Raw genomic sequence first — 13386 nt, 5'->3', positions numbered from 1 at the left:
TCTGGCTGGCCCCTGGTCCCTGGATCCACCACTGGCCAGCTGTGTGACCATGGCTAGCTTACTTCTTGTCTCTTTTTGGAGTCTCCGTTTCCTCATTTGTAAAATGGGCATTCTGGTTAACTTAATCTGGAGGAGTTGTGGTTAGGAAAAATGAGATTAAGTATTCAGGACACCTGGCCCAAGGCCAGTCCGTGTCCAGTGATGGGCAACCGGGACTGTTAGCATGATGATTACTCACTCAGGCTGGAGGAGGTTGAAAAGAGGGAGACCCTGGGATTAGCTGAGATTTCTCTGGGTGCTCGAGTGACAAGGAGGCTCTGGGGAGAAATGAAACTGGATATGCCATGCTGTCGGCCTCCTCAGGGGTTCTGCATGGGAAATTAAATGCTACTGAAATGTTGGGCTCTGCGGGCTCTTGATGATGGTGTTTAGAGGCCCCCCGGTTCATCTATCACCCCATGTTCTGGCTCAACCAGACCAGCTGCTTCCATTAATAAACACACCTCTGTTCTCACCTCCCATGCTTCCCCAGCCCAGGATGCCCATCCCCCTCCTTTCCACCTATCATAGTCCTCCCCACCTCTCTGTGCTCGGCCCCATAACAGGAGGCCACAGAAGAATGGCCTGGGGCATCCACGGCTCAGGGAAGGGAAGCAGGGAAAGGCATGGTCATTGTGGAGGATCCTTGCCAGGCCCTTGCTGAGCACTGTACCTGCTTATCTCCTCGGCTCTTCCCTGCCATCCCAAGTGCATCCCTCGGTTGGCAATGAGGACACCTGGTCTCAGATAGGTTAATACCTTGCCCCTGGTCACACAGCTGGTGACAGAGTCAGAGATGATCCCAACTCTTGCCCCAATTCTGTTCTTTTCAGCTTTGTGTCCTCGTTTATTCCTTACTCAGCCATTTCCCATCCTCCACAGAGCCATGCCTCATTCCTGGCTGTTCCTCCATGGAGCGCAGGTCCTACCCCCCACGGGAGCTCAGTGATATTCCCAAATGGACGAAAAGGCCCATTTTGGAATCTTAAGACAAAAACACCGCAGTCCCCAAAATGAGATGCTACCTTATTTGATAAAGGGTCCTTTATGTACTGTGGGCCAATAAGGACGCTTTCGAAGATATTAGGGATAATTACCTTTAATATGGTGGGAAATTGGGAGATTAACCCTTAGCCTCCTACCCGTCCCTCTCATTCTGCTCAGGAGGGATAAGCCAGAGCCGGGTTAGCAGTTTGTACGTGTGTCTCTTCATGTAGCCGTCGCTTGCCTCAACGTTAGTGGTAGGAATCATTTGCAAAATAACTGCACCACTAATCCTTACTCCCTCCCTGCAATTAATGACACCCCATGCGAGTGTCTCAGATGAAAGGCACATTATTAATATTCAAAGGAAAAAACCCTCGTAACCATTTTAACATATACAACTAACAATGAACTAAATTTGCTTTGTGGAAGACAGAGAGTGAGCATCCCAAATTAGTTTATGTAAAAGCTGAAATTCTTCCCCGAAAGGTCTCAGTACCATCCTCAAAGAATATCCTGATCATCAGAAATGCCGTCAAGATTCCCGCCAACATTATCCCCTTTGTTGTCTGAAATGTCGAATCAAGCACATCTGGCAAATGTCCTAGAGCTCACAAATCTTTCAAACAGCGTATAATTCCCAATGGTTAAAAGAGATAACGCCACCGCTTAATCGTGCTGCTCTTCAAAATAGCACCAACTTTCCTTCAATCAGAAACAATGGCTTGGGCTTCTTAAAAATATCACATACCAGTGATTATTTGCAGAGAGGGCCCCTTCGCGTTTGAACCTGTGGGTTCCAGACAGAATTTAAAATCAAGATCACCAGCCTCATTTGAATGTATGCTCAGTGAAATGGACAACGGGGGGAAGGAATATGAGTCGGGGTCCAGAAAGAGACCCGGCCCGTGTGATTCGGAGGCTTTGGGAGGTGATGGCTGGCTTCCCCCCTCTCACCATGGTGAGAGCCGACCTTGACTGAGCATTTCCCAGGCACCGGACACCCAACTAAGAGGGCGGGGAGTGTTCCTGTGATCCCTGGTTGACAAACGAGGAAATCGAGACTCAGAACTAAGACTAAAGAATCTCCGCCAGGAAACGGCAGGAACTGGGATTCACATTCAGGCTCATCTGCCTCCAGAGGTTTTTCCTCTTCTTTCCACTTTGCCAGGCCAGCACCAAGGTCATTCCATCCAAAGAGGCAGGGGCCTGGAGCTTCCAAACATCACCGATCTGCTTCCCGCCCAACTTTAGGACAGTTGCATAGTGAACACCTAGAAATGAAAGACCACTTGGTCTGAGGTCAGGGAACTAATCTGGAAACATCCCGAATGCCCAACAGGAGGTAACTGAGTAAATAATACAGGGTGTATTCTTACAATAAACCTGGTGCCGCCACTAAAATCGTCAAGGAATGGACCGATTGCCATACAAAGGGACGCTATTTTATTTCGGAGTAAAACGCAGGATAATAAAAACAACCAGCATTTACTGAGTGCTTACTATGTTCCAGACCCTGGCCTGAGCATGTTGCATGGTTTATTTTACTTTATTTCATTTCATCTCATCCTCACGGTAACCCTGGGAAACGGCTGTCTTCATTATTCCCACTTCACAGATGATGAAACTGAGGTGAGGTGAAATGCGTTGCCCAAAGTTACACGAGTAATAAGCGGCAGACCCAGAACTTGGCCCCCGGGGTGAAGCAAACTGGAAGCTGAGGATGGCCTTTGAGCAGGTTCTGGAGTTTACTAGTGAGAGAAAGAAAGCACCAGGGGACCCTCCTTGTAAGAGTGCGGTGGTGGTTCTCTTTCTCTAGATGGTTCTCTGCCCACATTTTTGTTCCAAAACTGGCCAAAGAACAAGACTTGCAATGCTACTGACAAACCAAGACTCCCCGAATTCTGAGGCCTTCACCCGACAGGCGAGCAGCCTGAGGCCCGCCAGTGGTGGCGTCGGGCGGGACCGGCTCCCACCGCCAGCCAGGCCTCCTTCCCCAGCAAACCCGGGGCTGCCTCCGCACAATGCTTCCCTCGTGGTTTTGGCAAAAACGGCCAGGCGAGTCTCCCGCACAGGCCCTCCCACCGTCATCTTTCTGTGACACAAAAGGCAATTTGCCCAAATGTGATAATCACCTGGAGGCTGGCACGCAGGGCCATCCCTGCCTTATCTGTGGTATTGTTCGCAGAGCCGTAATGAAGGCTCTGTGGAGGGATAATATCACACTTGTAACTGCCAAAGAAAATGCCTGCACAGATCACAGCAGACTTGGGCATCTGCTTCAAGCGGAAAGGATAGCAAGGGAAATGAGCCTAGAAAGCTTCTGCTGTGCCAGGGACTCCTCACCTCTGCTTGGCCGCTGGGGAAACTGAGGCTCACTGGCGGGTGCAGCTAGGAAAGGGAGGAATTGGGTTTCGAACCCAGGCCTCTCTGACACCAGAGGCCATGCTCGGAACTGAGGTAGGCTGCGGCCTTTTCTGAGTCCTGAACCTCTCTGAGAACCTGGGCAAAGCTGTAGACCTTCTCCCCAGAGGAGGACGTTTGAACCCGCCAACAGGATTTTGCCCACAGAGGGCGGGATCAGTCCCGGGTCAAGGTCTTGTAGGAAAACCAGCCTGCCGGGCTTACTTACTGCCTCTCCCTGACCTGCCAGAATTGCCCATTGCTCCCTCTGCCCTCACCCCAATTCCAAGAGCCCTGGAAATTCCCCTTGCAGCGGTGTGCCATCAGATTCTGGTAACAATAAGTCCTCACCCCCCCACGGCAGCCTCCTGGAGGCATCCAAAGGACACAGCTTCCCGTTCCGGGGCTGGAGTCAACCCCGGGCTGGCCAGCCTCAGGGTTTGTTTGTTTTGCCTCCTTGAATAGAAGTGACTGCAAGGCCGGAGCCCAGGGGGGCAGGAGCTTCATGTCCCTTCCTCAGCCCAAACTCTGGAACTCACGGCCGTAGGCTCCCCGTGGTGCTCGACCTCCTGGAGAGAGAGAGGCAGGTTTCCTGGCAGGGTTTTGGATCCAGACCCGCCAGCCCCCAGCTCTGCCAGGTGCCGGTCTGTGTGATCTAGAGCTAGTCTCTCAACTTCTCGGAACGTCGGTTTCCTCCCCCTGAGAAGTCAGGGCGGGGGGCGGGGGGCGGGGCGCGGGCGGAGAATAGGACCTTCCTTACGGGGCTGTGGTGAGAGGTACTGAGATGACCAGGGGATACGGCAAAAGCAGGGCCTGGCCCACGAGGAGCTTCAAGTACCGCAGGGATCACAGTTGTGATTATTTACATGCTGGGGGAATCTTTGAAGGGGGGGCTCCTTAACTCCATGCCCCAAAGGGAGGAGCTGGTGTCAAACTGTCCTCAGGCATCCTCCCACCTGCTTCTGATGAGGATTCCAAGACTGGGCCAGGGGCCTGCAGGTCCCCCATCTCTCTATCCAGCCCTTGGCCTTGTTCTTCATCTTCACGTAGAGCCCAGCACCCCTAAGCCTCCCCCCAGACACAGGTCTTCACCAGGGTCTTCCTGGGGGACCAGACTCTGCATCTGCCCCTCCAAACCAGCGTGGGGGCCAGGGGAAGCAGACGCATACACAGTCACAGGATCTGGAATGGGTGCTCTCTGGACAGAAGTGTGGGGCGTATAGGGAGTCGAAATGTACAAGAGACTAGCGAAACTCCTACCCCACAAAATATAGTTCCGAAATGAACATCAACCCAAAAAATAAGTATATGGAAAGAAGTCCAGTATAATTTTCTATTCCTATGATGTTTATGTTAATGTTTGACTTGAAATACCACATATGAGATTCTTGCCCCAAAACACCGGGAGTGCCCCTGCTTTGCTGACATCAGGAGCCGGAAGCACAGTGTGCTAGGGGGACGGAGAGAAGAGCCTGAGTGTGGCCCAAGTGCGGTTGAGATGCCATCCTGGAAAAGGTAGTGTTTGGCTAGGCCTTGAAGGATGAGAGGTGGATTTTGCTAATGGAAGGAAAGGAACAAAGCACAGAGAGATGCAGGGACAAAGGGTCCCCAGGAGGGAGCACCTGAGATGGGGTCTTGTGTTGGGGGTGGAGGAAGAGTCAAGGGGGGGGTCTCCCTCCAGCAGGGATGGACAGACTGGGCTTTGACAAGTATGTAGGAGTATATCTTGGCTGGGCATTCAAGGCACAGGGACCCAATGCGGGGCGGAGAGAGCCTTGAATGCCATCCTTCAGACAGTGAGGACTAGAGGCATGGCGGTGACAGAGAGGTTTTTAATGGAAGCATGTAGTGGCTGAGGGCTGCAGGTCTGGAGATGGACTTGGGTCTGCCCCTGTGCCCACTCACTGGCTGGGTGAGCTTGGGCAGACAACGTCACCTTTCTGAGCCTCAAGACCCTCATCTGTGAAATAGGGATGCTGACAGTAACTTTGCAAGATTCCTGGGAGGACTAAGTTCTAGTCTGCTAGTGCGTTCTGCAGGTTCTTAACATCCCAACACCCCTCCTGGCTGACCCCACTGCCAAAGCCTTAATTCAGCCCTCAGCATCTGCCATCTGGAGGACAGAGGTCCCAACTGCCAGGCCTGTCCCCTTCAGCCCATTGTCCACACACAGCTAGAGAGCAGGCGCGGAAGGGAGCAGTGGTCAGAGTAAAGGCTATGGGGCCCAGGCCAACTGAGTGACCTTGGCCTTGGCATATTGCTTCCCTGAGCTGCCTGTGGAAGGTGGCTAGGCGTCATGAACATGTGTAGTGAACACAAATTCAACTGTGGGTGCTTGAAAAACAGAAGTGGGGAAGCAAGAAGAATAGGAGTACCAGCTGCATTGGTGGTTTGGCACCTTCCGTCCACTTGCTCATGGTGGGGTGTGGGGAGACGTGAATCCATAGGTCTCCGGCCCTGTGTGCCTCCTGTTGGATGAGCACTTTGCCACACACAGGATGATTCTAGTATTTCGGGGTATGTCTTTTTTAACAAGCTGGCTATGCATTTGGACTTGGACAGCAGAAATGACTCTCTCTTCCAACAGTGTCAGAATACCAACTGCTTAGCACTTACTGGGATGTCCTTACCCAGCACGGGGCCTACCTAAGAGATTCCCAAGGGGCGTCATGACTCAGGGCACTTTTCCCTTCACCGACTGACCAGAGCACCCAAAACTCCTACCTGAGACAATACCAGCTGTGCATACGATAAATGTTGATGAGGATTGCGTGACATCAGGCGTGCGAGGTGCAGCACTCGGCGCCTGGCACGTCCAAGTCCTCCCTAACACCAGGTGGCCCTGCTCCCACTCAGATTCACCCCTTCCAGGCACAGCCCGAATCCAAGCCTAAGTCTGACTCTGGAGGCCTTGCCCCAGTCGTTTCAACATATTAGAACAAAATATATCCGCACTCCCACATTAAATATATATTTTTTGCTGTTAAAACCTTGAGGGGATTTTTAACATTTTGCTTGGTAAATTGTTGGACTACCCGTCGGACTGTGATTTCTAGAGAGCCATGGGCATACCAGAGAATTCTTGCAAAATGAGGAAAGCAAGCCTACAAACTGATTTCAAGTGTAATAACATTGTTTTGATTTCTAAATTTAATAATTAAGTCTGAATGCATTAATTATAACATTTGTTATTTTCAGTTTTTTGCAGTTTCCCTTTCTGTATTTTAGAAATATCGAAGATTGGTTTGGTGTCCCCAAACCTCTCACACTTGAACAGGCTTTGAAAAGCTGTGGGTGCTGAGCCCTGCACCTCAGGTTCCCAATGGGTGAAGCGGCCTGGCTTAGTCCAACTCCCCCACCCCGCACCCCCGCCCCTGAGCCCTCCACCCACCCAGCCCAGAAAATGCTCTTTTACAGAGAAAATCACGAGCAGCCCCAAGGCTTCCCCTCCTGTCCCGTGGCGGACCCTGCCTGGGCAACGATCCCTTAGTCAATATTGGCCATGCCGTGGCCTTGGCCTCTGGCCACCTCACTGCCTGCAAAGTTCAAAGCCTCTTGCTTGTCAGGAGTTGTGATGAGGAGCAGAGGGTGTCCCGCCCTCACTGCAGGCTCTGGCTCACCCCGGGCTCACACAGCCCTGCATTTGCACAGGGGGGCGGGCTTTGAGGGTGGCACCGCCCACGGGCTGGGGCGCCAGCTTTACCAGGTACCTCCTATCCCCGCCTGGAACCCCAGGTCACACGGGAGCCGTGTGAGAGTCGGTCTTGACCCCAGGAAAAGAGGGCAGCCCTCATGACAGAGCCCGGCCCGGCCTGGCCTTGTGGGTGAGCACTAGGCTCTCCCTGAGGGATGGGTGGGCCTCCTCCCTCGGCACCTGCTCAAGCACACACGCTCGGACTTCAGGTGCTCATACACTGTCACACGCTGAGGGCCACACACACGCTGAGCACTCGCACACTTGCACACTCAACCCATTCACGCTCACGCACACACCCACACTCACACTCAGGGAGGTTCTCATGCACATTCGCCCAACTGGATGGAAACGTGGCCGTCTGTGACCGTCACACACAGCGTGAGTGTGGCTTCTGCACCAGCACTAGGAGCCCATCCCCTCTGCCCTGGCAGATGAAGTGGGCCAAGTTGTTTCCCCCTTCAAGCCTCAGTTTCTTGTCTTAAATGGGGACGACCCGTGTCACTGCGGAGAGGACAGACATGACCTTTCCACAGAACCAGGCACCTCCCAGGTGCTCTGCCACTGGGAGCCTCTTCCCCTCTCCTGAGGCTAAGATGCCCGGCTTCATCTTGGTCCCCTCCCAGTCCCAGCGGGACGGAGCTGCATAGCAGTGGTGACCACAGGTGTGCTCAGCTCAAGGACGCGCTGAGAGGTGGCAGAATCCGGCTTGTGGGTGCCTGATAACCCGAATCCACCCATTTGCCCTCTCTGGGCTCGCGTGCCCAAGCCTGCCCACCTCGCTTTGAACAAAAATCATTAGCTGAGCTGTGGTCCTTGATCCTTATGATGCTGATCCTTGTGCAAAGACCTCCTCCTCCTCTGGCCCTCTCTCCTCCCCCCCCAGGAACGGAGAAGTCCCAGGATGCTCTGAGAGAGTCCCTTAAGAACACTCTCTTGGGCGCCTGGGTGGCTCAGTTGGTTAAGCAACTGCCTTCGGCTCAGGTCATGATTCTGGAGTCCCGGGATCGAGTCCCACATCAGGCTCCCTGCTCAGTGAGGAGCCTGCTTCTCCCTCTGACCCTCCCCCCTCTCATGTACTCTCTCTCATTCTCGCTCTCTCAAATGAATAAATAAATCTTAAAAAAAAAAAATTGGGGCGCCTGGGTGGCTCAGTCGTTAAGCGTCTGCCTTCGGCTCAGGTCATGATCCCAGCGTCCTGGGATCGAGTCCCACATCGGGCTCCCTGCTCAGCAGGAAGCCTGCTTCTCCCTCTCCCACTCCCCCTGCTTGTGTTCCTGCTCTCGCTATGTCTCTCTCTGTCAAATAAATTAAAAAAAAAAAAAAAAAAAAAAAACACTCTCTTGAAGGTATCCAGTTAGGGAACGAAAGACCCATCAAAGTGGTGATCATAGCTCCTACTTCCTGGGTGCTAACCTGATGCTGCTCCTCCCGGCTCTGCGGGGGGTCTGGCGAAACCCCCTGTGCAGACGAGGAGCCCAGCTCAGAGAGGGAGAATGGCTTGTTCAAGATCCCCCAGCAAGTTGGCGCCAGGGCTCAGCACTGGACCCAGAACTCCTTCCAGTCTATGCTGTGCTGTCATGCGCACCCTGGAGTCTCACCGTGCCAAGACTACCTTGGGCTTTCTTTTGGTTTTTGGCATTTCCTGTGTACCAGGCACTGTGCTAAGCACTTTTCCGGAATGACCTCACTCGATCCAGTGGGCACTTCGTAGATGAGAGAATGAGACCCACCTGCCCGAGGTCTCTGAGTTGGTGGCAGCCAAAGTCCAGGGCCCGTGATCTTGGCCGCCTTTCCTCTGCCTCCCTGCCAGCCACCTGGGAGCTTGGATTGCCCTCCATCTGCTGGGAAATTTTCAGGATCTCTTCTTCCCCACGCACTGCCCGCCCCCCCCCTGCCGTGAGGCAGGCCCTAGGCCAGCCGGGGCTTTGAGCATCCTGAGTGTGCTTGATGCCCCGGAATGAGCCCAAACCACCCATCCCTTCTGTGCGGTGGAGCTGCTCAGTCTGTGGTCTCAAAAAACAAAAAAGGAAACAACAGTCTTGGCCCTGCACTTGGCATATCTGCTCTGCCCCGCTCAGGAGCTCCATTAGCTGAGGGTGGGGAAGAAATTCTTCCCTCTTTGTCCAAATCCCACAGGGTAAGCCTATTGCTGTTATGTCCCCAACTTTACATATTTTTATTCATTCATTCACCAGACATTCTTTAAAGACTTTTTAAGTGCCAGATCTGCCCCAGGCTCTGAGGACCAGGAGTGCATTGGGCCCAACTGCCCCGGGCTGGTGGGGGCGACGGTGACCTCAGCGTGAGTCCGGGAAGATGCCATCCAAGCAGGGCCCATGGGGGTGGAGGACAGCCAGGAGGCCCCTGGGCCTAGTCGCCCACGTTCACTAGCAGCCTCAAGTTTGGAGGGTGACAGCTGTGACAGTTGTTCACCAGACGACTCCAACCTCACAGCCCCTTCCTGAGCCCACGGCCTTTAGTGCGCTGTGTGCTTAACACCGCCTTCAAAGAAATCCTGGAATGACCCATTTATGTTGCCTTTGGGTGTTTGTGTTAAAAGCGTTTGTTAATGATACATGTTTAAACGACACTGCAATTGGTATACTCTCGTCTAGGCCTTTCTTCACTTTTATATACACTAAGGCCCCGAAGTGGCCCCGCCCCCCAGCCCCGAAACTGTATGTGTGACAGGCACAGAGGCCCTGGTGTGCATGCGCACAAGGGTGACTGCCCTACAGCAGGGTGGCTGCATTTTACAGGGTGAGGCCGGGTAGGGAGGCAGTCTGGAGAGCAGGAAGACCTGGATGGAGGGCCTTGAAGTCCAGGTGAAGGAGTGGGGTGCCTCTCCAGGCAAGGCTTCTCAGCAGGGACGTCCATGGTCAGATCTGGGGTCTCTCTCGCCGAAAGTTCCTTTTCTTCTCTATAAGAAGCCCAGTTTTCCTAGTGACATGGGTGACATGGGGGGAGGGAGTGCACGAGGCAGTGAGGTCACTTCTAAAGCTTCAGACCAGAATAAAGAAATCTTTCTGCCCCAAAGGCAGACAGACCTCAACCTGAAGGGTGTCTGAGTCAAGCCTTTGGACAACACCCCCTGCTGGGTCTCAGTCCCCTCTGTCCCCGCACCCCCACCCCCAGCACTGGGCACGGGGCTTGTCCATTCATTCCTTCATTCACTGAACAGATACAGACTAAGCACCTTGTCTCAGCACGCACGATACCATTGAACAAGCATATGGGGCTCCTGGGCTCACCGGAGCTTGCAGTTCGGATGCGGGAGACCGACAACACACAAATAAACAAGACAATTACAGAGAGAAGCCTGTGCTATGAAGAGAAAGTGAAGGGTGGTCACGGGCAGACTGGGGTCGCTGAGGAAGTGATATTTGAGCTGTGACCTGGACACCAAGAAATAGGTGCTCAGGGATAGTTTGCTGATGGTGATCAAGGCAAGCCAAAGCTACTCTTTGTTGGTTGTTGTTTTTTGCTCCTTTCCTATACTGTCCTGGTGGGGAGGAAGTCACTCTGCAGCCCACACCTAAGGAGTGGGGAATTAAGCCCCACCTCCTTGAGGGCAGTGGTCACCGAAATTATTTGTAATTCTTCCGCTCAGGAAATTTGTCTATTCTCCCATTTCTTTCTTTTTTTTTTTTTTTATTTATTCATGAGAGACAGAGAGAGATGGGCAGAGGGGGAAGCAGGCTCCCAAGGAGCAGGGAGCCCGATGTGGGACTCGATCCCAGGACCCTGAGATCATGACCTGAGCCGAAGGCAGACGCTTAACCATCTGAGCCACCCAGGCGCCCTATTCTCCCATTTCTACCAATAACTTTAACGCTGACTCTTTTACTTTGTAGAAATTCAAGAACCCCCATTGGTGTTTCTAGGAACCTAGAAATATTTTTTTCAACTACCAAAATGCATGAAATTAGCAAGGCATTAAGTTGGAGGGTAGGAAAAAAGACAATCATTTCTTATTTTTTCGACTGTCAATACACATTAAGAAGATTTGGGAAATACCCAAAACAGAAGAACCTCTCACGTCCCACTGTTCAGAGATGCCTATTATTCACATTCAATGTGTTATTTTTAATTTTTCTCCTGTGCACGGTTTTTGCCGATTATACTGTCAATGTTAATTTTCTCGCCTCTTGCCACCTTTTTATCATATCAAAAACATCTCTATGTTGCTATACAGACTTCATAACCCGACTTTTTCAAGAGCTGCTAAATCACAGCCCCCCCCCCAACCCTGCCACCAAACTTAGCACAATACCTGGCCAACAGTCCCCGTTTACAAATTGGTTGTTAAATGAACACACAACAAAGTAATCATTCTCTTGTTAGAAACGTAGATTATTTCAGTTTCCTTGATTCTCAATAATACTGAGACAAATAGATTATTCCCTTAGGATAGCGTCCCAGAGGGGAATTATGGGCCAACAAGGCCAAAACTTTTCAAGATAAATGCACCAAACCAGAAATCTCCCTCCCCTTCCCCTCGGAACCCCCGGCAGTTGTGCCCAGGGTAATAATTTACAATTGATTAAAGAGTTTGCGGGGTGTGTTTTTTTCCCCATCTTTCCCCCCCTTCCTCTCCCCTCTCCCCTCCTGCCCAAAAGGGGGGAAATTATCTGAGAAGGTGAAGATGTTCTCAGACAATCATATTAACATATTCCAACAATTGCAATTTGCAAAATAGTAATCACAACTCCCGGGCCCTGGGAGGCATTAATCAAAGCGGCAGGTTTAATTCCATTTTAAATATTGATGAAACGTGCTTCGGCAGCCTCACCCTGGCGTGGCGGGGCCAGGGGAGCCTCGGCGTAGCGCAAAGGAGGTGGAGGGAGGGTTGGTGAGCAGCTGCTGGGAGGGGAGGCATCTGTGATTCAAATTGGTGGCTGTGCCGCCAGGTAGAGAGCGAGAGGGGTAGTGAAGAGGCTGTTAAGTCCATTGCTGTCAATTTGTAATGATCAGGGAGGGGCCTGAGGGCTGGTTTAGCACAATAAACCCAGTTTGTCTGGTTTCAGGGGTTAGCACTGAAGAGCTTGCAGCTGCACTGATTCGAATAGCCCAGAGACTTCAGAACTGTAATTATCAACCAGGCTGCTCGCGGTGTGGCAAAAGTGGGCTTCACTTAACTCCTTGTGTGCCACCGCTGTCCCCGCCCCCGGGGCTGACAGCCACGCGTGGATTCCCCAGCAGCCTCCCCAGGAGAAATAGAGGCCCACCAGCTGCCCAGGGCAGTCCTCGAAGGCAAGAGCGTGCCAGGCGTCAAGCCTCTTTCCTGGGGTCACATACAAAGGAGTAGTGGGGAGGAGGCCAAGGAGGCTAGCTCTGTGGGGGCAGCCTCGCCTTCTGGCACCCTTGTCACATCAGCCCTGGCGGGGCGGGGGGGGGGGCGGGGGGCGTCAGGCTTTGGAGTCTGATGGGCCTAGGTTTGAATTCCACTGGCTGTGGAGGTGAGGCAAGGCTCGTCACCTCTCTCAAATGGGGGTAACCTCCCCTACCCTCCTGGGCTATCACAAAGACTCCACAAGACGGGTGTTTGTAAAGCTCGGACACACAGTAGGCTGTCAGTAAGGCTCCATCTCTCTGAGCCTGGGCCTGGTGCTTTCCCAGAAGAGGAAGGGGGCAGGGGGATCTGATTGGGAGGGCAGGATTTGGGCTGGCCCTCCATGTTTGAGCTCTCGGGGGTGGGGTGCCCTTGATCTCTGGCTACCGCCATGTGTCCCCGAGGAGGACCCGTAGTCCGTGCTCCCATCCCTTAGGCGGAGGCAGGTCAGGAGAGGACACTAAAGCCGTTCCAGGGTTGTAGCCCTGAGGAGAACAGCTTGAGGGCAGGGGTTTGGGCTAGTTCTCTTTGTCCCCAGGGCCTGACACAGAGGTGAGGCAGGAATGAGGCAGGGACAGCCTAAGAACTCAGGCTTAGCTGGGAGCCTTGGTTCACGAAGCGCGGGTGCGACTCTGGGACCCTCCCCCTCGACGTTCTCCCAGGAGTCGGGGAAGGGGTGGGCCCAACAACGTCTGTCCTGGCAGTATTTCTGGTAACTGGAGGTAGCACGCTTGGGTGTCCTGCCCCGGAAGGGCGGATAGTAAAACATCACAGGGAAGCCACCACAGAGTATGAGGCAGCAGTAAGAGGTAAAGGACTAGATGTACACTGAGCAACAAGAATAGATCTTGAGGGCGCCTGGGTGGCTCAGTCGTTAAGCGTCTGCCTTCGGCTCAGGTCATGATCCCAGGGTCCTGGGATCGAGCCCCCC

Source organism: Mirounga leonina, unplaced genomic scaffold, assembly GCF_011800145.1.
Source record: "Mirounga leonina isolate KUSES-001 unplaced genomic scaffold, KU_Mleo_1.0 Mir_170, whole genome shotgun sequence".
NCBI classification, from domain to species: Eukaryota; Metazoa; Chordata; class Mammalia; order Carnivora; family Phocidae; genus Mirounga; species Mirounga leonina.
This window is presented reverse-complemented; position numbering follows the sequence as displayed.